The sequence below is a fragment of the Cetorhinus maximus genome, chromosome 10 (genome assembly GCF_964194155.1).
Source record: "Cetorhinus maximus chromosome 10, sCetMax3.hap1.1, whole genome shotgun sequence".
NCBI lineage: Eukaryota > Metazoa > Chordata > Chondrichthyes > Lamniformes > Cetorhinidae > Cetorhinus > Cetorhinus maximus.
In genome coordinates, this window is record NC_135888.1 from 86,054,891 (window position 1) to 86,081,425 (window position 26,535).

Here is a 26,535-nt window from a genome sequence, read left to right on the forward strand (position 1 = left end):
GGTCACCCATGTGTCTATTCCTTGACAGTGTGTATCTGCAGGCTATGTGTGGAATCTTGTGCCCTCCCTCGTGGTTGGGGGGGGGTGGCATTTAATTGGGTAGGAAGGTAGTTGGTGGACCCGCCATCCTCCTGCCTCCACCCAGATTACCTGTGGATGGCCTTCCCACCCCACCAACAATTGAGGCCCTGATGTGGGCAACTAATGTCCATTTAAGGCCCTCATCCCACGACCTCAGTGGTGGTCGGGGGAGGGCTTGCTCCATCCAGAAAGCACAACAAACAAGCCCTGGCATGTTTGCTTGTGGGCTCCTGAGGGGAAGGGCTTCATTCAAAGGCATTCAATGCCTAGCTGACCAAGCAACCCTGCATTTGGAAGTTGGCGGTGGCTGGGGGTAGGGGGAGTGGACGGTGGGAGCTAAAATCCACTCCCCAACACTTCATGCCGACTCCCATTACCCTCCCTCCCCCATGTCCCCTCCACTCTGCAATCCCCTCTCCCCCTCCTCCTGTCATCTCTTATCTGTGCCTGGCTCCCTCCTTGATCAGAAGCCTCGGGCGTATGTAGTACCAGCAGAAGCCACCATCTTCCCAGCAGTGCTGCTGAGTACAGAAGAGCTGCCAACCTCTAATTGTTATGGGCACCATACTTTAGGACGGATGTGAAGGCATTGGAGAGAGTGCATAAAAGATTCACGAGCGTAGTCAGGGATGAGGAACTTCAGTTATGTAAATGGGAGAGGTTAGGATTGTTTTCCTTGGAGTAAAGGGAATGAGAAGAGATTTGATAGAGGTATTCAAAATTATGAGGGATCTGGAAAATGTAGATAGGGAGAAATTGTTCTCACTCATGAAAAGGTTGAGAATGAGAGGGCACAGATAAAGTAATTGGCAAAAGCGATATGAGAAAAACTTTTTCACGCAATGAGTCATTAAGGGCTGGAATGTGCCTGAGACTGTGATGGAGGCATCTTCAATTGAGGCATTCAGAAGGGAGTTAAACCATTACCTGAAAAGGAAGAATGTGCAAGGTTACAGGAAGAAGACAGGAGAATGCCGCTAAGTGAGTTGCTCATTTGGAGAGCCAGTGCAGGCACGATGGGCCTATTAGCCTCCTCCTGCACCGTGGACAATTCTGTGATTCTGTGAAGAAGAGTAGATAGGCAAAGAGGTTTATGGAGGAAATTCCAAAGCTTAGGGCCTAAGCAGGTGAAGACACGGCCACTCATGGTGCAGCGATTAGAGTTGGGGATGTTCAAGAGACCAGACTTAGATGAACACAGTTATCTTGAAAGGTTGTGGGGCTGGAGGAGATTACAGAGATAGGGAGGCTTTTAAAAAAGCAGTCGGAATTAGAGAAGTCCTAGCTTGGTGACGCACCTAGAGTGCATTCATTTATTAAGCCATTAGGGAAGAAACCTGTTCCTTTCAAAATTGTTTAAACCATTTTAGTCTTCAATGCCTGTTTGAAGAAATATGTATTTATATAAAACATTAGTACGATACATTGAATAAGTTAGAAATTCCCCTGTTCTGGCAGGTGGATGGTAAATGCCAAGCTGCCCCAATTCCCTAAAGGAAACTTGAAGCAGCTAGCACAACTATTTGCAATTTGTACTTATTTTGAGATGCGGGCTTTGAATTCAGTAAAAGAAGGTCACCAAGTCTTATAGGTTTCTTACAAAACACAATTAAACCTTTATGATTTTGAGCACATACACAGATCTACAAGTTACTGCTATGATAACTTGTAAGTCCCCTAATTAATCCAAACCCTAGTTACACTTCTGTTAAGGCACATAGACACATAGATTTTAAAAGACCCAGGCAAAGTAACACACAATACCCTGAACAGTCGAATTCAAAGTGAGTTTTTTTTCAGCTTCAGTTCCTTGTAGACAGCAGCTTGAAGCTTAGATGCTGGAGGCTTTTCACACTTGTGTTAGATCTTAGAATTCCTGCCCTTATACACAACCTTCACTCCTTTATACATATGAATGCAAATTCCCATTGCTTCACCATGTCTTTGGATTTTTACCTCTTGAATAGTAAAATCTATCATAGTACCAATATTACCAGTAATCTTTGGGAAAAATAAAGACACTGTTTCTCAACTTCTCCTGGCTAGGTGTAACATTTCACTCCCTCTTTTGAATTCAAGTTAGTCTACTTTATTTAAAAATGCAAATGCTCCATTTACACCTTACATTCTAAAACATCCCCCATGTTTACCTACTTAACATTTAAAACCTAGTTTATCTTCTGTTACATCAAAGCCTTCAGACCAGCTACCTTTAATTCAATTAAGTCCCCACCCTCCAACACACACACATAGACACAGACCCCACCATTACTCTACAATAAATTCCAATAACATTATGAAAATTATTATATCTTCTTGACATCCCCTCAAGTTTACACAAATTTATGCAAATGCCTTACTTTAGGCAGCATATTTGCAGATTTTATAAGAGTGGCAGACACAGCATGAGTTGATGTTATAGATAACAGAACAAATATTGTTTAATTAGCTGCTGATTACATTTTCTATTGGTTAACATAATGCCAGCCAAATGAATACAAAAGATACAGTATTGCAAACTATAACCTGTCTGGAAAACAATCAGTTGATTTATTTGTTCTGAATGCAACCCAGCAGGAGTGCTCTAATTAACATTACATTACAACATATTTTGCACATAATAATATCATACAGAAATAATTTGAATGCTACTGAAATCATTAGCTCATGGGGGATATCTTTCTCCATTCAGAATTGAGCATGAATTCATTCACAGTGCATCCTCAATTTGTACCTCCACAAAGACTAAATCCATTCTCAGATTTTGACCAACAATATAATCAAGCAAATATTCGTTTCTAGATTATACATTAGAGTAGAGTTTATCTCATATGCCATATTTCACCACGCACCAGCTCTCAAAAAATTATTTATGGAGTTGACGCAGTTGTAAAGGGAGAAACAATTTGGTCTTAGAAAAGGTACAAGTAATCAGTGGAAGATTATGGCCATTATAAATATTTAGCAAAGTGTGCATATATCAGGAACAGATGAAAAATAACAGGGATTATTTTGACGCAAGACAAAACCAAGTTCTATAATTAGTAAAAGTTTGACGTTGCATTGAGTTCACTACATCCTTGCCTTTAAATCAATAGGTTCCTTTGTAATAGTTCCTCATTTTTTAATAAATTATTAAACTGAGTTAAACTGAATATGGCAGTTGCACCTGCAATGGAAACAATCAATGGAGAACAATTGTATTATAACTGAATGTTCTGAGTTTTAGCTAGCCACAACACAGATATTCTTTCTACAATTAACTAACTTTAGGCCAAAGGTAGCCATTTGTTACGCACACACTCAATGTGCAATTCTCAAATGCTTTTCCCTGAAATAATTTACATTATGTGCTAAAGTGGATTCCATCATCATAGTTTATATGCTATGAAAATAATTTGTATAATACTGTCTTCTGGAACAAAATAAAGTAAATTAGTAGAAGAATGTGCATTTATATAGCACCATTCATGAGCTCAGACATCCCAAAGTGATTGGAAGTGTAGTCATTGATGTTATTTAGGAAAGTGTGGTAGCCACGTTGCACATAGCAAAGTGCCACAAATAGCAATGAGATAGGTGATCAGAAAATCTGTTTTAGTGGCATTGATTGAGAAATAAGTATTGACTAGGGCATTGGAAGAATTTTATTGCTTACAGCAGAGTCCCAGGGTATTTCACATTTATCTAAGAAGCCAGATGGGGCCTTGATTTAATTTCTCACCCAAAAGGTGGCACTTCCAACAGTGTGCGGTTCTTCAGTGCTGTATGTTTTGTCCTGGATTGTGTACTCAAGTATCTAGAATGCGGCTTGAACTCACAACCTTCTTACAGACAAGAGTGCTACCATTGAGTCATGGCTGACATTTACAAGTCACCAAATAGAAGTTGTTCCCAGTATGACAATAAGAAGCCATAATTTTTTGTTCAACTGAGGATTGTAACCTATTGTTTTGATCGCCATAATACTGGTAATATGAGAAGAAATATGAACTTTTTGTTAATAGCTGAAATGGATAACACAATAAGATTTCATGTTTGAGGATTTTTACTGTAGCAAATGACTAAAAACTCTATTATACTTTAAATCACAGAAAGAATGTTTCCTTTTTTATATTAATCGCACATGGCACTCTCCACAGAATTATAGTCCTTATTGCAAACTGTCCATAGTCGATTCCAACTTACAATGGTCTCACCTTTTCCCATTTCACCGAGTAGTAACTTTGAGTGACCATCTCCAGGCGCTCCCCTCAGTTTAGGGCTTTCCCAAATCCACTAAAGCCCACTCCAATGATTCTTCTTCTGGCCCTCCCTTGTTCCCCCTCCTGCCACGCCAGGATGAATTTCCCTGAATCCTTAGCTGGATGCAGAATGCATCTCTTCGACTAGAGACCATCTTCCTCCTGCACCTGGCTTCAGTAACTCACAAAATATTTGCAGCCTTTTATCTCTGCTGACCACACCAACTGTTATTCTTTTCGTCTCTCATTTCCTTTCTGCCCCAAAAGCTTGGAACCGGCAAGTCTATTTACTCTTAGCACAGATGCCCTTGCCTTTTGTTCCCAAGTGTGAGAACTTCTCATCTTGTTTAGCAGGTCCCTTGACTAAGCCAGGGTTGTTGTCAAGAAGCATTCAGAATAGTCACATGACCGCCTTCATTGTAACCAGAACTTAAGGACACAGTCCAAAACATAATAATCGCATAGACCTCATAATTGTAACACTATCTGAAAATCCTAGAGCATCTTGTCACTAATAAAAGTAAATAGCAGACCCAGATAAACAAAATACATAAGCTTTCAATGTGTGTTTGTTCAGCATTTTACCCAGAATTGTGACCAAATAATTCATGGTCAGCCTCACCAATGGAAATAATATACTATGGCCATGAAATTTGGCTCCTTAGCATCTGTCTTTCAGCACAATTTTGCCTCCAAGATGGAATTCGTGGTGCGTGCAGACTTCTGGGGTGAGGCAAGTTGAAAGTTATTTTTATGATCCATTCAGCAGCAAGAACCACACCCCCTCCACCTCCAACCGCCACCAATGTTATTTAAAGGGATCATCAACTACTTTCAGCTTAATTGATTTTAACTGGCCATTGCTGTGATTGCAAAAGTCGTTTGGAATTTTTCAAAGCTGTTTAAAGTTTATGAAGCCTACAGGGCATGATGCGGGAAATGTTGAAGGATTTTGTCCCATCTTCAAGAATTCTGCACAAGCTACTTTTTTCCAGACCTGGAATGCATTCCCCTGGACTACAGCATGCCAGGGAGAACGAGCAGAGGTGACATGGAGCTGGACAAGCTGCTGGAAGAGGGAGAAGTGGAAAAAGGAAGGGCTCTCAATAGAAGGCCAGACCCTCAAGGGTGTCCAGGAAGCAATTCTCCTTTCTGAACCCAGCGTGAAACAATGTGTCAGATATTTCTGTTTCATTTAGGACATTATCGCTGAAATCTGCCATCTGCTGCAGTCACAAGTGCAGTCTTAGAGCAGGGCAAGGACAGCATTGACAGCAACTGTGACAGTGTGTCTATGAACTTTTATATGATTGGTTCCTTTCAGGCTAGTGCAGGTGATATTCACAAAATCTCATAGTTTGCATAAAAGCAATCACTGAGGCTCTGTATTCCCAAAAATGTTGAATATGTTTCATTTTTTCTTGCCAGAGAGAAGCATGTGTATGGGGCACACAGCTTCATGATCACTGCAGACTTTGCTATGGTGTAGGGAACCAGTGATTTCGTGCATGGTGCTTTGCAAGTGCCACATATAAACTCTCCAATATATTGCAGCAGAAAGAGATTCCACCCCCTCAACATCCGGCTAGTGCGCACAGCACATTAAGCAGATCAATGCCTGGTAACCTAGCAGCAGGCATGACAGCTTCATTCTGTGGTAGTCCGCTGCACCATCTGTGTTTGAACCAGCATGACAAACTAGAGGATGATTATTGGGCGACAAGTGCTATCCACTGAACACATGGCTCACGACTCCAGTGCACAGCCCACCCGCACTGAAGAAAGCGACTGCATTGACAGAAATGGCTGGACAGTACATTTGACAGCTTATTTCTGCTGTCTGACTTCCCTTATAAAAGTATATTAATATTTTTGATTGAGATCATAAAAGACTAAGCTGTTTTATTCAATACTTATATTTTTGTGACAAGTGGCAAGGAGCATTCGTGCCACATAAGTGCTGGCAATGACCATCTCTAACAAGAGAGAATCTAACCATTGTCCCTTGATGTTCAATGGCATTACCAGCACTGAATCCCCCACTACAAACACCCTGGGGGGGTTACCATTAACCAGAAACTGAACTGGACGAGCCATATAAATACTGTGGCTACAAGAGCAGGTCAGAGGCTAGGAATCCTGTGGCGAGTAACTCACCTCCTGACTCCCCAAAGCCTGTCCATCATCTACAAAGCACAAGTCAGGAGTGTGATGGAATACTCTCCACTTGCCAGGATGAGTGTAGTCCCAACAACACACAAGAAGTTCAAAACCACCCAGGACAAAGCAGCCCGCTTGATTGGCACCCCATCCACAAACATTCACCCCAGCCACCACTGTTGCACAGTAGCAGCAGTGTGTACCATCTACAGGATGCACTGCAGAAACTCACCAAGGCTCCTTAGATAGTACCTTCCAAACCAACGACAACTACTATCTAGAAGGACAAGGGCAGTAGATGCATGGGAACACCACGACCTGCAAGTTCTCCTGCAAGTCACACACCATCCTGATTTGGAACTATATCACTGTTCCTTCACTGTCGCTGGGTCAAAATCATGGAACTCCCTTCCTAACAGCACTGTGGGTGTACCTACACCACGTGGACTGCAGTGGTTCAAGAAGGCAGCTCACTACAACCTTCTGAAGGGCAGTTGGGGATAGGCAATAAATGGTGGCCTTGCCAGGGATGCTCATATATACAGCGACCGTATATTGTTTTTGGGAAAATATGCCTGCCTACTTAAAAGAGCTAGGTAGAGCACCAATAACATTTGTATAATTGTAAAGTATTGCCCGAAGTACTTAACCTTGAACTCACTCTGAATTCAACTTGGTGAGGAGGAATTTTAAGTTCCTCCCCCGTCCAGTCTAATTTGGGGGAACTCCTATGTTCCTAATCCAAAGGTGAACTTTAAAACTAATTTAAAACAGCATTAATCCATAATGTGACCATTGTAAAGGCACAGTTGGTTTCCAAACATTGTGTGGTTTTCAATTTCTAGAAATCAGCTTGCCTTTCATACTATTTAGGGAGGGGCCAGTTTGCTCAGTTGGCTAGGTGTTTGGGGTGTAGCTTAGAATAACACCAACAGTACGGGTTCAATTCCTGTTCCAGCTGAAGTAGACTCAGGACCTGCACTTGCTCTGTGCTTGATGCAGAGATATGCCCCTCAAGCTATATAACCAATTGTCTCTCTCTAGTTGAGAGAGATCGAGATCTCTTTCATAAAGCTCAGCAAAAATTTATCCCAGTCAAAAAGAAGGACTCAATGAGAAGGATGAACCACCTGTGGTTAACAAAGGTGGTTAAGGAGACTATCCAATCAAAAACTAAGGCATACAAAGCGGCAAAAACTAGTGGTAGGCCAGAGGATTGGGAATTTTTTAGGAACCAGCAGCGGATGACTAAAAAGCTAATAAAGAGTGAAAAATTGATTCTAAAAGTAAATTGGCAAGAAATATAAAAACAAACAGCAAGAGCCTCTACGGGTATATACAAAGAAAGAGAATGGCTAAAGTGAGTGTGGGACCCTTGGAGGATACAATTGGAGAATTCATAAAGGGGAACAGGGAAATGGCAGATAACTTAAACCAATATTTTGCATCGGTCTTCACGGCGGAGGTCGCTATAAATGTTCCAAAGATATCAGATAAGCAAGGAGCTAATGAGAGGAAAGATCTTGTAACAGTCTCTATCACGAGGGACAAAGTATTTGACAAACTAATGGGGCTAAAGGCAGACAAGTCACCAGGACCTGATGGCCTGCATCCAAGGGTTTTAAAGGAAGTGGCTGCAGAGATAGTGAAGGCATTGGTCGAAATATTCCAGAACTCACTGGATTCCAGGAAGGTCCCAGCGGATTGGAAAACTGCTAACGTGACACCCCTGTTCAAGAAGGGAGGGAGACAAAAAGCAGGAAACTATAGGCCAGTCAGCCTAACATCTGTCATTGGAAAAATGCAAGAGTCCATTATTAAAAAGAAATAGCAGGACATTTTGAAAAGCTTAACGCGATCAAACAGAGTCAACATGGTTTTGTGAAAGGGAAATCATGTTTGACGAATTTGCTAGATTTTTTTGAGGATATAACAAGCAGAGTTGATAAAGGGGAACCAGTATATGTAGTGTATTTGAATTTCCAGAAGGCATTCGATAAGGTGCCACATGAAAGGCTATTGCACAGGAGCTCACGGTATTGGGGGTAATGTATTAGCATGGATTGAAGATTGGTTAACACGCAGAAGACAGAGAGTCGAGATTAATGGGTCTTTTTCAGGTTGGAAAGACGTAACTAGTGAAGTGCCACAAGAATCAGTCCTAGGGCCTCAATTATTTACTATCTATATTAATGACTTGGAGGAGGGGGCAGAGTGCACTGTATCCAAATTTGTTGATGATACAAAAATAGGTGGGAAGGCATGTTGTGATGAGGACATAATGAATCTGCAAGGGGATATAGATAGGTTGAGTGAATGGGAAAAAACTTGGCAGATGGAATTTAATGTAGGAAAGTGTGAGGTCATGCACTTTTGTAGGAAGAATCAAAAGGCAGACTTATTTAAGTGGAGAGAGACTCCAAAAAAGTGCAGCACAGAGGGACCTGGGTAGCTTGTGCATGAAACACAAAGAGTAGTTTTGCAGGTGCAGCAAGTAATTAAGAAGGCAAATGGATTTGGCCTGTATTGCTTGGGGGTTGGAGTTTAAAAATAGGGAAGTCTTGTTACAACTGTACAGGGTGTTGGTGAGGCTGCACCTGGACTACTATGTCTTGTATACAGTCTTGGTCCCCATATTTATGAAAGGATATACTGGCATTGGAGGCAATTCAAGAGAAATTCAAAACAAAAACAAAAATAATTTTGCTTTTATCAAAAAAAATTCACTAGGCTGATTCCTGGGATGAAAGGGTTGACTTATCAAGAACGGCTAAATAGATTAGGCCTTTATTCATTAGAATTTAGAAGAACGAGGGGTGATCTTATTGAAACATACAAGATTCTGAGGGGGCTTGACAGGGCAGATGTTGAGAAGATGTTTACACTAGTGGGAGAATCTTGAATTAGGGGGCATAGTTACAGAATAAGGGGACGCTCATTTAAGACTGAGATGCAAAGGAATTCCTTCTCTCAGAGGGTAGTGAATGTCTGGAATTCTCTACCATGAAGAGTTATGGAGGCGAGATCACTGAAAATATTTAAAGAGGAGATAGATAGATTTTTGAAATATCGGGGAGTTAAGGGCTGTGAGGAGCTGGCATGAAAGAGGAGTTGAGGCCTGGGGCAGATCAGCCATGATCTTATTGAATGGTGGGGCAGGCTTGAGGGACTGAATGGCCTACTCTTGCTCCTATTTCTTATGTTCTTATGTTCTAAGGTCCCTTGTGGACTATGGCTAATTATCTAACTATTGCTGGGGGCTTCTGTTAAATTGATTTTGATGTTCTCCTCCCCACCAAAAGCAATTGACTTATCTAGTTACTAAACACTTCAATGTGGTTAAAAAATAACTTTGTAACTATTTCCTGTGCATTTTTGAACATTAAATTGACTTATTTGAATCAGTAGATATATAATACTTGGTGTGATTAAGGTGCTGTCATTTTGCTATCAAATTGATGGTTTTAATAAGAACACAGATTTTATTGTTAATAGGCATTTATGCTAATAAAGATTTAGGCCAAAAATTAAATGCTTAATTTATTTGACAGAAAATTAAATAATTTTAGATGAATAGTATATTTAGATAATGTGACATGAAAGGAAGAATAACTTAATAATTGGACATATTACATAATACTTAGCAACATCAGCTGGATAAGTTGCACTTTAGAAAGCAGTCTAAAATATATGTGACAAACTCTGAAAACAGCTATCCCCCCCGCTCGCTGTCCATCCTGCTCCGTGATCCTCTTCTTCTCTGAACTTCCCACTCACCAGTCCTTCCTTCTGCTGATCCCCCTGCTTGCTGCCCATCCTGCTCCTTGACCCTTCTATTCCCTGAACTTTCCGCTCTCTGACCCTTCCATTTTCCCACTTGCTGATTCTCCTGCTCGCTGCCCAACCTGCACCCCGACCCACCTGCTCATCAACATTCCCACTCGCCGCTTCCCTCCATGATGCTCCCACTTGTAGCTCCTCTCACTGGCTCTCTTCCTCCCTCTTGCCGTCCCTCTCCTGAGTCCTCTTTCTCAGTGAGGGTTTCGGAGAGGAAAGCGGCAAGCAAGGGGGACCGGAAGAGAGAAGTGGCGAGGATAAGAGGTCATGAATGGCAGGGTCGGGGAGCAGGAGAGTTGGCGAGCAGGAGAGTCGAGGTGTGGAAGAGGCGGCAAGCGGGAGGATCAGAGTGCATGTCGCAGCAAGCGGCAGGGGTGATGAACGGGAGGGTCGGGGAGCAGGAGGGTCGGCAAGTGGGAGAGTCAGGAAGCAGAAAGCTCAGTGAGGGGGAGGGTCAGGGAGCAGGAGGATCAGCGAGCGGGAGAGGCAATGAGTGCGGAGGTTAGTAGAAAGAGTTAGCATATTTCTTTTATATTTTTAAATGTATTTTATTGTAAAAGTTAATACAAAAAGAAGAATTTAGAAATGTACAATATTTCAACTTACAGAGTAAAAGTTTTAATGTTGCTTTCTGACGAGAAATATCCTACAGAACCTAACTATAGCTTTTACATTGGTTGTGATGGGAAATCTGATTCGCTTAATGTTGTTTCATTTGAAGTTGCGCTTTTCAGGAATGTAACGACACCATTAAGCAAGGAATTGCTATTTGGGAAAAGGAAACCTGTAAATTGAGGGTCAGATTTAAGCCAAGACATCTGAATGCAAAAGGGCGTTGCTTCAAAGCTGTGCCATTGTATTGCAGCATGCAGTTTGTCTAACACAGGATTTCCCATTATTTAAAGATAGTATTGTTGTGATCTTTGATTGACCACCTTCAGGCATTGAGTTACCCAAAGGCTACCCCTCAAGCTGTCGCTGCTTGATACCTTTGCAGACAGATGAAGAATGTCAATTTAAATGTTTAAGATAATGCAAACCAGTTATATTCAAAGCAGTTTAGGAGGATGTGAGAAAGAGGATATGTCCTTTCCTAGCTACTTGCAATTCAGATTTGAGAGTTCTACCTAAGGGACCAGAGAATAATACAATGAAAACCCAGAAAAAACATATCAAACCACAGGAGGATAAGCTGCATTATTTCAAAAATCATAAGCCATAAACAAAGAAACACAAGGGACATGAAACAAATTACTTTGTCGAAGGCAATTTATCCTTCTGATTATCATATATTGTGGTAGACTGTGAAGTCTTATATCAGAATGAGGTGATTATTATGTTGTAATTTTGCACATCTGGTGTCAAATTATACGCTGTTGTGCCTGTAAATGTCATTCTTCTATTGTTCTTCTTTGGTAGGGATTGTATATCTTGGATTTCAGAAGGAACTTTATAAAGTGTCACATAAGAAACCTTTGGTCAAAGTAAAAACAATTATATTGGAGAAAATGATAAATTGAATAATAAATTAACTGGAATGTTTTGTGCTATTGGATATCAGGTGTCCTTGATTTAGGGATGGGTCAAAGATATTTGCAACCCATATCCACCTTCTTTATTTTGTCTACCACATGTTTTCATCATATTTCAATTCCTTCATGATTTTCATGATTCCCTCTTCCTCAGTACGATTGTCCACTCAGTGCTTTCTTCTAACTTGCTACCTCTTATGTACCAACTTGTTCTTCACTCAGAGCTTTGGAAACATAAAAGCTAACAAAATCTATAGATAAAGGATGAAATTCAACTTAAGGGTCACTTATTTATGAATATAAGAATAATTGAGGCCATAAATTTACACTTTTCACAGAAAAACAAACAGTTGTGGAACTGGATGAAAACACATTGGAGTTAAAAATTCAGTATGGCTCGTTCACGAGCTCATATTGGACAGCGACATACATGTTGGTCTGAAGCTGATCCATAATTGGTCTCAAGTTTCCTCTTAATAATTGGGATGGCTGCCAATGCACGTCATGCTAGAGGTTGCTTAATCCCTGTGGCCCTATACAATTTGGGATGCTTGCCTTGTCCACAGCGGCTCTAGGGTAAGGCCTGGAAGTGGGGGGAAGGGATCAAGAATGGAGCAATTGGGGCCCAGCTGTAGCCTTTAGACTCCTTTCAGCTGTACAGGAAAATAAGTAAAGAAGAAATAATTTTTGCTATCAGGTCCACATTGGTCCACAGTAATGCCACTAACACCTGAGCGGAGTAGATCCAAAGCTTGCTCTGCTCTGTGCTGACTATTTTTGCCGAGGGATCTTTAAATAGGCTTTAGGTCCCACATTAGACCATGTTGACAGTGTCAGATTGTGGCTCAGTTGGTAGCACTCTTACCTCTAGGTCAGAAGGTTGCAGGCTTACATTTCACCCCAAAGACATGGCATAAAAACCTAGGCTGACACTTAAGGGTGTGCTGCGATGCCAGAGGAGACATCCTTCGGATGAATCGTTAAACAGAGGTCCTATCTTCTCTCTCAGGCCCCCTTGTTATTATTTTGAAGAAGAATAGGTATTTATCTCTGATGTTTTGGCCAATATTTATCCATCAATCAGCATCACTAAAAATCAGTTTCTCTGATCATTATCACATAGTTATCTGTGGGACCTCACTATGTGAAAATTGGCACTATATAATGTAAGTCTTTTTTTCTTTTCAGGCAATTGCCTGAGGCACCTGAAAATCTTTCACTGGTAACATGAGCTTGCAAGTATTTCATGTGTCTTTGGGGTACAGACAGGCACAATGAGGACCAATTTTAAGCTATTAATTGTTACATGTCAAATCATAGGCCTGCATTATATTTTATCTCATCTTTGGTGTCAATAATTTCTCTGCTAAAGGATTCTGCACTTTTACAGCCCAGCATCTAGTCATGGAATAGTGCAAATCAGGGATTATAACAATAAAACCACGTTGTTTTATGAACTGGCGTTAGGAAGGGAGTTCCAGGATTTTGACCCAGTGACAATGATGGAACGGCAATATATTTCCAAGTCAGGATGGTGAGTGGCTTGGAGGGGAACTTCCAGGTGGTGGTGTTCCCATCTACCTGCTGCTCTTGTCCTTCTAGCGTGGATATTGTCCAGGTCTTGCTGCACTTGGGCATGGATTGCTTCAATATCTGAGTAGTTGCGAATGGTGCTGAATATTGTGCAATCATCAGTGAACATCCCCACTTCTGACCTTATGATGCAAGGAAGGTCATTGATGAAGCAGCTAAAGATGGTTGGGCCAAGGACACTACCCTGAGGAACTCCTGCAGTGATGTCCTGGAGCTGAGGTGGCTGACCACCAACTAGTGCAACCATCTTCCTCTGTGCTAGGTATGACTCCTTCATGGTAAATTCCTTCTATGTGCTGAAAAGGTGAACTGATGAACACTCTTAGGGAAAAAAGGCCAAGTGCACTGATTTATTTCACATATTTAAGTGAACAGAATGGTATTCACAGTGAATTTCAACTTATTGTGTAACGCTCCTTGTAACCAAAACTAACAAAGCATATTGTCTCATTAGCTGAACTAAATATATTATTTGACTAGCCTTCTCACGGAATCCAGTTGGCAAAATGTTCTATTTGGCTGAGCCCTGCTGTGCAAAGTGAAAAGGAAACCCTTCTAACATATACTGCAAATTACCAGTAGGAAGTGTCTTCCACACATAAATAGCATTATCGATGGCTAGTTCATTATTTCTAGGGAGAGCTCAGACCTAGTGCCACTTTGAGCAGCTCAGCCATTTTTTTTCTCTATCAGACAAAAGAGATGCTGTACCTATGACAATCAATCCCTAAAAGCCTGAATATGACTTAATATCAAAGTCAAAAATAAAAATCTCTTCTGGGCTAAATTGTCAAAAACCCTGAAATGCAACAAAGGCATAGAGCTGCTTGTTATAAAACAATGCATCCATTAACACACCATGAGCAATGCCCCGTCAGTTATCACCAGGCCTCTCAAAACCTACCATTCTCTTTCTCTCAGCACCTGGTCATCAAAGAACCTCAATAGTTCAAAATGCAACTTCTCAGAATTTTCAGGCACTGTTAATCACTCTGCAAACTCACATAGCCTATTGTAAGAGTTGGCAGTGAAGCAGTGGGTGGGGGGGGTAAGGACCTCATTATATTTGTTTTTCCCTTCTGCCAAGAGAAGCAGTTGACATCTTTCCCTAGGAGGAAATCCAGCCTCCTGAGACACTGATGGTAAGGCACCCTTTGTTCAAAACCACGAAGCTTTATATCAGTTTATTGGATTGAGATAACTTCTGTAATCCCTGATTCTGAAATTTGAATTCAGCTTTTTCATTGCCCTCTTCCTCTTCATAGCATAATTTCTGTTGGAAAATCCATATCCATAATGCAAAGTAGTATTTGAGCAGAGCTAGCAGCAAAAGTACTGACTGAACCTGTAAAGTAGTAACCAGGTCAACATCCAGGCAAAGTACCATCAATCTTCAGTAGTACCTCACAAAATGACCTTTTAAAGGTGGTGTCTCTGTCAGGGCACCTTACTTCAATTCCTACTGCCATTTATATAATAATGAAAATAACCTGAGATGGGTTTGAGGTGGAAGTTGGGAGAAATGAGCTGATGGGATTAACCATACCCTCTTGACCCCATTTTCATGTAGCAGATCATGAGCCCAGCAGGCCTTCAAGGGAGCACTCTGTGTGGGAAGATAATGCTGATGCAGTTATTTAGAAAAGCCAAATTTACTCTACAGTCCAATCAAAGGTAATTCAAAGGAGAACCTACTATTATTTGCCAGATCCTGGACAATCTGCAGCTGGCAATGCATAAATCTTTGTTGGCAGTACAATAGTAGATATGCATTGATCATCCTCAGGGCATGTTAGGTTGTTTGATTGAAGGAGTTTTTCACGTTCTAAAACTCCTGATCTAAAGCCAATAGAAAACCAAAGTATTCATCCCAGTTCAGCTGTTTGGCCAATACATAAAATAACAGACAGGCAGAGAATGAGCTATGGATGTCTGTGATGTCCTTTGTTAAAACTAGATTTATGCATATGTGGGTGCAATGCAGAAACACATACAGAATTGTAAATTGTATTAGCCATCTATTATTCTGGAGGTACCATCTACAAGCTTGGAAAATGTGCATTTTTACTAAGTGTTTTCCCCTTATTAAAAATTGATATTGACTTTGCAGTGCCTAATTTAAATTAGTATTCTATGAACACATTATAGTATAATTGCTGCCTCTAAACTCAATAATTTATTTATATTCTAATAATTTGTTTACCTGCCAGTGCTAGACTTGTCCACAATCCATTCTGTTCATTACAAATTTGTAAAATGTGTTCTCTCTGATAAATACTAATGAACATCGACATTGAATACTGCTATCTTTGACTGGCATGTAGCATAAAATGCAAATACCTTGAATACACTCCAATACTGAATACACATTCTTAATAGGATTCTTTCTGTCAACTGTACTTTAATATGAAATGCATAAAATCATCTACACCAAATCACATTTCCACATGTCAAACCAATTCCACTATATTTACAGCTCTTTATCAATGTTAGATTTTGCAACTAAAGTGTCTATACATTCAAACCAAGCATAATAAATGCCTGTAGAATCCAACTATGAGGAGGAAATAATGTAAGTTTAACAAAAACTTATCACAGGCTGCCAGATATTTTAATTAAATGTTTTAAATATTACAGATGTGTAACACACATATATATAGCTTCTTATAGCAAAAAAAAACTAAGAACTTTACAACTCAATTCAAATCAATATAGCAAAAGTATCCTTGATGCCTTAGTGGGTGATTGCATGCTTGGCATAGTACAAAGCCATACAGAAACAGGTCTTACATTCAGTTTTTGTTGATTTAGCTGAGCATAACCAGGGTTGGAGTTGAGATGCTACAATTAACCTTAACACACGTGGGTGAGGAAGGGGAGAAAACCAAACAAGGTGCAACTCATGGTTTCTATTAAGTGATTCTGGTGGGAATTTTTCGTATATGGATCAGGCTCTGACATGACGTACTCCGCAATTCAACAGTCTATTATTACTGACTTCAGGCTGACATGTGAATACTGACCATTTGGTCAAGTGACCAAAAGGTTGAACTGGATTTTACCCGCCCTCTGGAGACAGGCTGGAAGGCGGGAGGCCTCTTAAAAAGGTATCGGGAGATGTCAGTGGCGTGAACCTCAACCAATTAACTGGGCTATGAGTGGATTAAATCCTAGCGATTTCCAGGTGGAGGGCCTTCCTTTATGAATGTTCCATGGCTCATGGAAGGGCCACCTGGTGGCAGTAGCTTCCCCAGCAGTTGCACGTTGCTACTGGAAGGTACACCCCTGTGATCACTGGGGCCTCCCTGCCTGGCCTCAGCACAGTAATTAAAAGAACTTACCTTGCTTTTGAGAATGCCTTCATGCTGAGGCCTCTTCTTCTTCCTGCAGCCTCAGCTGTGGCTATTTCTGTCAATGATGCTGCCAAGCTGCAGATTGGGAGGCAAGCTGCCATCATCAACTGGACAGCAGTCCCAGCGGCAGCCTCTTAATTGGCCTCCATCAGGAAAATACCAGCCCAGGGTCCCACCACCCAGCAGAGTCAAGTCCTGATTTGGTCCTGGCAGGTGATAGCTTACATGCTGAGAAAGTTCCAGCTATTGTTATCATCTATGGAACCAGACTGAAGTAACAATCAGCGCATTCAGGAGATTTTTTTAAAATTTATTTATTCTTTCATGGGAAGTGGGCATTCCTGGCCAGCATTTTTATTGCCCATCCCTTACGGCCCTTGAGAAGGTGGTGGTGAGCTGCCTTCTTGATCCACTGCAGTCCACATGGTGTAGGTACACCCACAGTGCTGTTTTGGAGGGAGTTCTAGGGTTTTGACCCAGTGCCAGCGAAGGAACAGCAGTATAGTTCCAAGTTAGGATGGTACATGACTTGGAGGGGACCTTGCAGGTGGGGGTGTTCCCGTGCATCTGCTCTCCTTGACCTTCCAGTGATAGAGGTCGTGGGTTTGGAAGGTGCTGTTGAAGGACCTTCGGTGAGTTCCTGCAGTGCATCTTATAAATGAGGGGCACTGCTGCCACTGAGGAAAAAATATTTACACAGTATAAAATAAGTCTTTTTTGAAACAGAGGGCTGCTTTTTCATGTTCACAGAATGGGCAGCAATCTAGTAGAGCAGATCACCCGCTCTGAAAGAATAAAAATCAGACGGTATCTATTGTGGGTAGGCAATTTGCTTACTGCCTATATGGTGAGGAAGAAAATGTACCATCGATCATGACATATAAGTCCACCCAGTGTATAAGATGACTCCATTTTTCTAGGAGCCAAAAATCGTGTTTTTGTATATTCTTGGGGTATAGGTCAACACGTCTTTTCAACTACAAAATGTTATACTCACACTAGTAGCTGGCCTCAATTTCTCACCCCAGAAATGCAATTTTTACTTACCTTATACTGTAAGCCAGCTCATGGGATCAAGCAGACAATACGGGCTGTGTTGTGAAGAAGATACCCGGGAGTTTAAGACATGCCCACACAGAGCAGACTGCACATGGCTTGGAGAATGATGAAAAGAAATGGGTCCTCCAGCAAAATGAATGAAATACAAAACTGCTTTCAAGCTAGTCATAATAGAAGTCATAATATTTGCAAACTTATCAAATAACTACTGCAGCGAGAAAATTTGGCGTTAGGTGAAAAACTGGTGCGAGAATGGAACAGGGACCAGCCACAAGCCTGATTTTGAGAAGCAAGTATCGGAATAGGTCCTTGAAAATCATCAAAATGATTACATTGTTACCAGAATTGCAATGCCTATATATACACACTTCAGTGGGCCAAATTAAACTCTGTGAGTCCAGCACTGATTTCAGACCAATAGCTAGCTGGTGTAGCTATTTGATGGAATGAAACAGTAGTGTTGTGACTGAAGACAAAGGTCACTTGTGATCAATGCTAAAATTACCAGTTTCCAGCAGTTTATCACCAGACAGTGGCAAAAAACGTGAGTACCCATTAAGTCATATCAGCAACATGGATGGAGCATCCATGAATTTTGATATGCACAGCTGCCAAACTGTGGAGTGGGAAGGTTCAAAAACAGTTCTGGTGAAAACAACAGCACATGAAAAGACAAGATTCATGGTGGCACTCATCTGCATAGCCAACGGAACAACATTAAAGCCTATGCTAATTTTCAAATGTAAAACCATGCCAAACATCAAGTTCCCTGCAGGAGTTTTTGTGCATGTCCATGACAATGAGGATGGTATTATTGATGGATGAGGATGGTGTTCCCAGTTATTTACTAAATGAATGAAGTCACAAGATTCCATAGTTTAAAACAAAAGAATTTTTACTACATAAGAGTCAAACAAAACAAACACTAAATGCTGTCTTGAGTAACCGCCTATACTCTAAAACCCAGAATCAATGTAAGTTAAACATGAATTAACAGGAAAATTGTGGTTGATTATAAACTATAAATTACTCATTAAATGGCATATATGACTAAGACAGATCTTACGAATTGACTCGGCAGGACGCTCAGCATATATATCATCAATCTCGGTCACAAAGTCCTTCAAAGCTCTACTTCCTCATGGAGAAATTCAGCTCTTCTTCTAGGAATTAGCCTGATCCCCAGTAGACAACAGTGCACAGCTAACCCGAATTCCACTTCACCAAAAATGGCACACGTCTGCAGAAACTTCTCAACTCGGCTTACGATGGTCTGAATGGTGTAGATCCACCATTGTTATCTTCAAGTCACAGAAACTGCCACAGCAACAGCCTATTCTCAGCTTCTGAATCTAGCCTTCATCTTCTTCAACTTGCCTGTACTGTATCACAGGGATTATCATCTGAGCTCTGATGGCTCTGTGTCCTTTTATCTGGTTGCAACCAGTTTAGTCTCGCTAGAAGTTTTGGATTCCACTCTAAGTATCTGTTTTAGTTTCCATAGAAACTGGAAGAGTCAATTTTCTTTCTCCGTTTCACTTTTCAATTAGAAAAGTACAAGCTTTGAAGTTACGGATTCCATCACAATGAAGTAAAGTTATGGATTGATAATGTGGCCTTTGTAAAGAATACAGCTTATTAGTGTGGGAAATGTTCAGATCCCATGAAACTGATGAGATCAGGAGGTGCTTGTGAATAAACGACACCCATGTTGCAGTATACCTGGGGTCTAATATCTGTAGTTCAGCATTTGGACGTGTGTTTCAACAAGCTATTCAAGAGTCATGTTTGGGCCGAATGGAATAGGTTGATGGACAAAATATCCTTCATGTGTGCTGACCCACTTATGTGGTATAATTATCAAATTGTGCCTCTTCTGTTCAATAAAGACCTTTATGCCATAGCAAAATATCATGACACAGAATATTTTGACGAGTAAAGAATGCGCACAATTAAACCACACTGAGTTAGTGTGTGCATGCTCTGTGTGTTGTTTGACGCAGAACCTATTCCAGATTTCCAAAGTAAGCACAGTAATGTGAAATTAATTTTTGAATGTCATACAATAAAATTCACAGCAACATTAAAATGAAATTAATGGAAGTGGTGGCATAGTGGTAATATCACTGAAATAGTAATTCAGAGACCCAGCAATTCACTTGTTTTCCCAGTTATAGATAAACATAAATAACTTCAAAACTTCGATTAGAATAAAAATATTTGAATATGGAACAAAAGGTAAATTTCCAGGCAGATAGATGGAGTCAATATACAGATTAGATACATATTAAAATCATAAGGAACAGGGGTGTGAATAACTATTTGGCCTGTTGAGCCTGCTCCACCATTCACTAATTTTATGACTGATCGCCTACCTCATCCCCAAATTCCTCAAGTATCCCCATATCCCTTGATTCCCCTAGTATCCAAAGCCTATCAATTTCTATCTTGAATGTATTCAACAACTCAGCATCCACAACTCTTTGCAACCCTTTGAGTGAAGAAACCTCTCCTCACCTCAGTCCTAAATGGCCAACCATTCATTCTGAGACTGTGACCCCTGTTTCTAGACTCCCCAGCTGGGGGAAACCCCCTCCCCCATCTACTTGTGATGCCCCTTAAAAAATTTATATGTTTCAATGAGATCACCTCTCATCCTTTTAAACCATGGAGAATATAGGCCAAGTTTACTCGATCCTCCCTCATCCCAGGAATCAGTAGCGAATCTTTGTTGCACCCCTCTTATGCAGGGGTGCAACAAAGAGGGGTTTGTTGCACCCCTCTACTGCACTACAAAACTTTGGGCATCAGTGCAGAAACATCCATTCTCTGGTGTTTCCCATGGGGATGGTGTTGTGTGTGGGGCTTTTTTAATGATCCAGATAGGGTTTCAATGGAAGTAACTTGAGAAATGGTGCAAATGATTGTGAAAATTTATGCATAATAATGTTTTGGTGTAAAGCTGGTGTAAGTGATGCATGAGTGCCCTCTGGAAAGAGTGTTGCAACAAGGATCCTATTCCAGGGAATTCTGGGAACAATATAACATTGCATTCTGCACAGCAAATGTTAGCAATACTGCAGTGATTGCCAGTAGTAAAATCTAGCAAAATCCTGCAGATATTTTGCATGTCAGGAAGATTGGACATGTGCAGCTATATATAAATATCAGGGAGCTAGTTTCTAGATATAATTTAATCCCCGGTTCAAGTGACATTTGCAAAAACCTTCGATTTCACTCATATGGTTTGGATGTCATCCTAAGTCTTCAATATAAAGTCTCATGTTCTCATTTTTTGTATAAGTTTTCATTTTTTAACTTCGTCATATCTAGATTACTGTGATATAAATTTAGTTTTAAGAGATTGTTCATAACGATGATAAATGTAAATGTCATCCCTTGCAATAAGTATCTTTATATTGCTGAAAAATCAAATTGTATTTAAAGCAGTTAAAAGGTTTAGTTGCTTGGCTGCATGGATATTTCAGTTATTATCTAGTTTAACATCTATTTAATAATTGAAAACAATAATGTAATTCAATTTCTGCAGAATTCTGTTGAAATGAAGGGCTAATTTTAACAGGAGGGGTTGCGGTGGTGGGGGAAAGGCAGCAGGGGAGCATTTTGTTCACTACCGCACCGGAAAAACCAGTCCCAAATGGACTGACTTTAAACAAGGCCTCCCTGTAGTGATAACACGCTGCTGGTGACTTAAATAAGCTGAGGGTCGGACTTGCATCCCTTAGTGGGAGGAAGGCCTGCCCTCGAGAGCTGACGGCCAATCATATTAGCCGTCAGCTCTAGCAGTCCTAGCAGCACCTGTTGAAGGGTCATGAGGACTCGAAACGTCAACTCTTTTCTTCTCCACCGATGCTGCCAGAACTGCTGAGTTTTTCCAGGTAATTCTGTTTTTGTTCTAGCAGCACCAGAACTCAGTAATAGGCACAGCTGGGCTGCAAGGAGGCAACAGGATAAAGATCGACGGTGTCCAGACACAAGTAAGTCCCAGGCTTTTAGGGCAGAAAGGGATCAGGCACCCTGGAGGAGGGAGGGTGGATGATGAGGGGAGTAGGTGGGGTGGGTTTTAGAGGCCAAGCAGGGAGGAACAAAGAGGGGGGTAACATTCTAGGGTGGAGGTGCCCCCAATGTGCACAGGGCACCACCCCAAATGACGTTCCCCGCCTTCCTGCCTTTTCAAAAAGTTGTTTAAAAAGCAGCCTTCTGACTCCTGCCCACCATTTTACAGGCTTAAGGACAGGTGGCTTAGTGGACACCTTACTCACCATTAATCATCGGGTTGGGGTTGGGCAGGAAGGTGGTGAGCTAGCCACCTGACATATTTTACATGCCCATTCACCGAAAACAGGCCCAGCAAGGGGACTGTAAAATTCAAAGGTTTGAAAATAATGCAGTGTGATAACGTAACCAAGTTACAACTTGTATTTAAACAAATAAGTGAGAGCCTAACTTTAGTAACAAAATAATTTCATACACACTAAGTATCAATCTTCTATTACCAAGAAACATAATTTTCAGGCTTAAAATTTTAAATAACTCTTATGGCAAATAATTACAGAATTATTGGGTTTTTAATATTCCCTAAAGTGTCCCAGCAAGCCATTCAATTGTAAACACTACGGTGTAGTTCCTATACATCTGAGCTTTACCTAAGTTAGGCATTAATGTTTAGGTTCAGCATAGTCCTTTCCCTTGATTCAGGTTTAGTGGAAAACCCATGATAATAAACAAGTCAATGAAATTCAGAAGGCTAGATCAGTAGGCATGCTGTAAAGGATTCATATTATACTACAACTCCTCCCAGCACAGGCTGTTGGAGCAGGCTTGGCAAAATATGGTGTGGGTAAGTCCCAGATAGTGTCGTTGGATTGGGATCCTGATGTGATCCTGTCCTCTGCCAGCTTTCCCCAGGGCAGGATTGAAGGAGATCAGGGAACCCCCTTGGATCTGTCAGCTTGATAATTAAGAAGTGGTTAAGGTTATTAAGAGGACAATTATTAGCTGTTTTAACGCTGAATCCTGAATTTCCCACTCACGGAACATGTTTGCCGAATTGTCAGCAACTTCCCAGGGTCACTGAGGCAAGAGAACAGTGGGAAAAGGTTTTTCAGCATAACTAACAAGTTGGGAATGCTTTGATCAGTTACACTGAAAAGCTCCAGCCATGGCCAAGTGAGACTGCTGTTCAAAGCACTTCTTCTCTGAGAGAGTACTTTCAATGCTTGACAACCTCTTGGAAGTCATCTCATCTGTCTAATTTCACTCTCCACCTGCATTTCCCTGCTGTTAGCCTTCTGTATGGTATGGGGCACCTAATGCAGCTCCATCTTCCCACCTCTGCTGAGGCTCAGGAGCAGAGACCACATCACCAGCAGGATTAGCACCAGCAACAAAGGACCAGCTGCTTTCTTCTCAGCTGCTTGCCCTTCCACAGGGCAGGATCAGCTCTCTCGACCTGTCCGAGCACCCAGTGCCTCACGAGACTCAGGACCTCATGGTAGGTCACTGCTGACATCTGCAGCTTCCTGGAACAAGACCTTCTTCCCATGGAACAGATGGGCACACATTGCCAATGGGCAACAAGATGCTTGTCATTAGAGGGTTTCTTGCCATTGCTTCTGAACATCCATTTCTCTTCATATATGCCTCGGCATGACAGAGCATGGCATAGAGTTGCAGAGATGATTAATTCAAACAGAATTAAACACAAATGCAAGTAGGCATATGCAATACATAGGTACACACAAGTAGTGCAAATACATAATAAATGAAGGCCTTGATTTATGTCATTATTATTATGTAATTCCACCCATTTAAGAAATAGACATGCACAAGTATTGTCCAAACGCTGTTTTAATTGGTGTCACCGCAATGCTACAGTTTTGCTCTTGCTCTCGGGCCATTCTATACGATGATGCGTTTTCGTAATCCATACAGCATCATGACCAGATAAATTTGTGCTTGCAATGATTTATGGAAAGTTTATTTACCATCATTGAAGACTGACTGAAAATTAGGAATGGCTGGTTAATTTAAAAGCAAAACCAAAGCTATTGATTAGTATATTATAAATCTGTTAATGAAAATCACATATATGTGAAACAAAATAACAGATATATTTCTCGATCTTTGCTTCTTGGGAGGAAAAAGTCTGTTATTAACTATTTTGTAAAAAGAGGTAAATATAGCACTCTGATTATAACTGATAGTGCGATCTTATCAACATCATTAGGCTTTGTACAGACAACTTTTTAAAATAACAATACTACACGTTGTCTTGCTGCAAATAAAATCAGTTTCTGTTCAATTCTTTGAGAGGCACGTGCTAATCACAAGCTTAGCTTTTTTACATAAACATTTTATGCTGCAACAATATAAAATAGCATGCATATAAACTGCAGAAGTATTCTCAAAGAATACTTTGTAAAATATTATTTCTGTATATCATAATCAAGTCTAGTAAAACAGGTGTAATGGTTTGCAGCAGTATTATTTTGATGTGTCCGTGATGTCAGGGTGCTGTTGCTATAGGGCTGGATTTTCATCCTCAAGGAGGGTAGTGGGAGTTGGGAAAATTCCCAGCTTGTCCCACCCGCCTCTGGAGAATAAGCCTGCAAAGGCGGCATTTTCATTGTGAGGGTGGTTGCGGGCTGCAGTTGGGCCAGCCAATGCAGGGGAAAAGCTCTGAGGCAGCACAGGGGCTGCAGGGTGTGGGGGCAGGCTGTTTAAAAGGCCCACCTCGATGCTGTGGGACTTGGCCCTAGAGGAAATAAAAACAGAAAGGCCCTCTAGCCCTCACCCCTCATACCCCCTCAGCTCCGCACATTTCCCATGCACCATCCAAGCCATCTCATACCTCTGGAACAACCCCTATGGTCCCTCACTATAAGCATCTGAAACCTCTTTATCATTATTTTAGAAACAAATTGACAGAAGAGATTAGAGAGCCAAGGTTGTCAATCAATTTTTTTCCCTGGGATTGCATAATGAGGCTTGGCTGAGAGAACAAAAATCCATTAGCTCGTTGAAACTGCTGAGCCGCAGAGGAAACATTACTTGATTGACAGCTCGGCTCTCTGATCTCTTCTGTCAATTTCACAGTGTTTATTTACACAAAACAAAGATATTTGATGTGCTTGCAGTATCTGCTATTGAAACTGTAAAGGGTCTGCATAATTGGCACTTTTATTGAGCTGTAGTAAAAGCTATTTTTATGTATGAATTACTGCTTTTTAAAGCTTTGACTTACACATCTTACTGACACTATAAGGACCATTGCTTCAATGCAGTGCATGTTGGGTTAATTGGGCATGGAAGTGCCATACCTTGGCATAGGAGGCATGAACGGCCATAGAGGCTGTTTTGGGGGTCATACCTTGGCATAGGGGCATGCGAAGGATCTTTCAAACTTTCAAAAGTTTCCCACATGCAGACAATGGTTCATGACACTCCTGAGGTGCCGTGAACCACCACACTTTGAAATGTTGGCCCAACCCTGTGAAAATTGTGGAAGACGTATCTATCCTTGCAATGGATCCAGCCAGGCGGGAGTGCAGGGTGTGGGCTTTTGATCCAAACCAGCTGCACTCTTAAAAGGCCACTCCTAAAAATTGGAAACCCCAGGAATAGGGCCAGGCATCCCAGATTCAAGACCTGCCCGCCATTTTTGAAGGGCTCCTGAATCATCCTGATTTGACAAAAATCCAGGCCATGTTTCCTATGCTACTATATGCAGTAAGTGTCATTAATAAGGAACTTGAAATAAGTATTTTTTTCAGATTGTACAACAAAATATAACTGTCATGGCAATCTATCACAAAAATAACGCCACCAACTTTCTGATTATTGCCCGTGAGGATGCATTTCTCAGGTGCAAAAATCATCAAAAAATGTATATGGAGAACTGTATCCCCAAATACCCATTTCTGAGGTCTGTATAGGGTGTTGAGACACAGTGACATTCATAATTGTGGCCATTGGAGTTATGGCCATGGAAATAGATTCAATAAAAAGGAAGTGGATGTCAGTTGGCATCCTTCCATTTGAGAGAGATGATGGGAATGCAGCCTCAGAACTTTGGTGAGGTCAGATGGGATCATCTGCTGCATTTCCCCTGATGGCTAAACAAGCCAATTCTGGAAAGACAAAGTCTGCCACAAGTGCCACACATGAATTTGTACCTTGCTAATGGTGTGGGATCGTCTCTGCTGACTCTTTTTCTGGAGGGCTGGCATCTGCTTTGGAGTTTCTGAAATGTCATTGTGGTGGCGAATTCCTGCCCACAGCTGGTGTTGCCATTTCCATTAATCATCAGCTAGAGTTTCCCACTTGTCATTATTGATGTTGAGAGATGCCATGTCTCTTTTGACAATTTCCTGGAATTGGAGCTTTGGGCGTTCTGTTGGTCTCTTGGCACAGGCTAACTCTTGGTTTAACATTACATTGGGGATGCGGCCATCTTCGATTCTGTGCACATGCCCAAGCCTTCTTTGCTTGATCAACGCTAGCATGCTTGACATGTTTATCCTAGAAAGAACTGCTTCATTAGTGACACTGGTCTGAACTTGACATTCCGAGGTTGGGCATGTGCACAATGCACCTAAATGTTACAAACGCATGAAAAATTGCATGAAATGACGTCGGGTGTGCGTCCCGATG

General features: G+C 41.2%; 1 protein-coding gene across 4 annotated transcripts in view; it reads left to right on the forward strand.

Moving 5' to 3' along the window:
- Positions 1-26,535, forward strand: part of cplx2b (complexin 2b) — a 322,298-nt gene that overhangs the window by 179,622 nt on the left and 116,141 nt on the right. The window contains exon 1 of one of the 4 annotated variants that reach the window (XM_078550741.1): positions 21,819-21,857. The exons of the other annotated variants lie outside the window; for them this stretch is intronic. The gene's annotated coding sequence lies outside the window, so the exon portion shown is untranslated. Of the gene's footprint in view, positions 1-21,818; positions 21,858-26,535 lie in introns of those variants that run through there. 4 annotated transcript variants of the gene reach the window in all.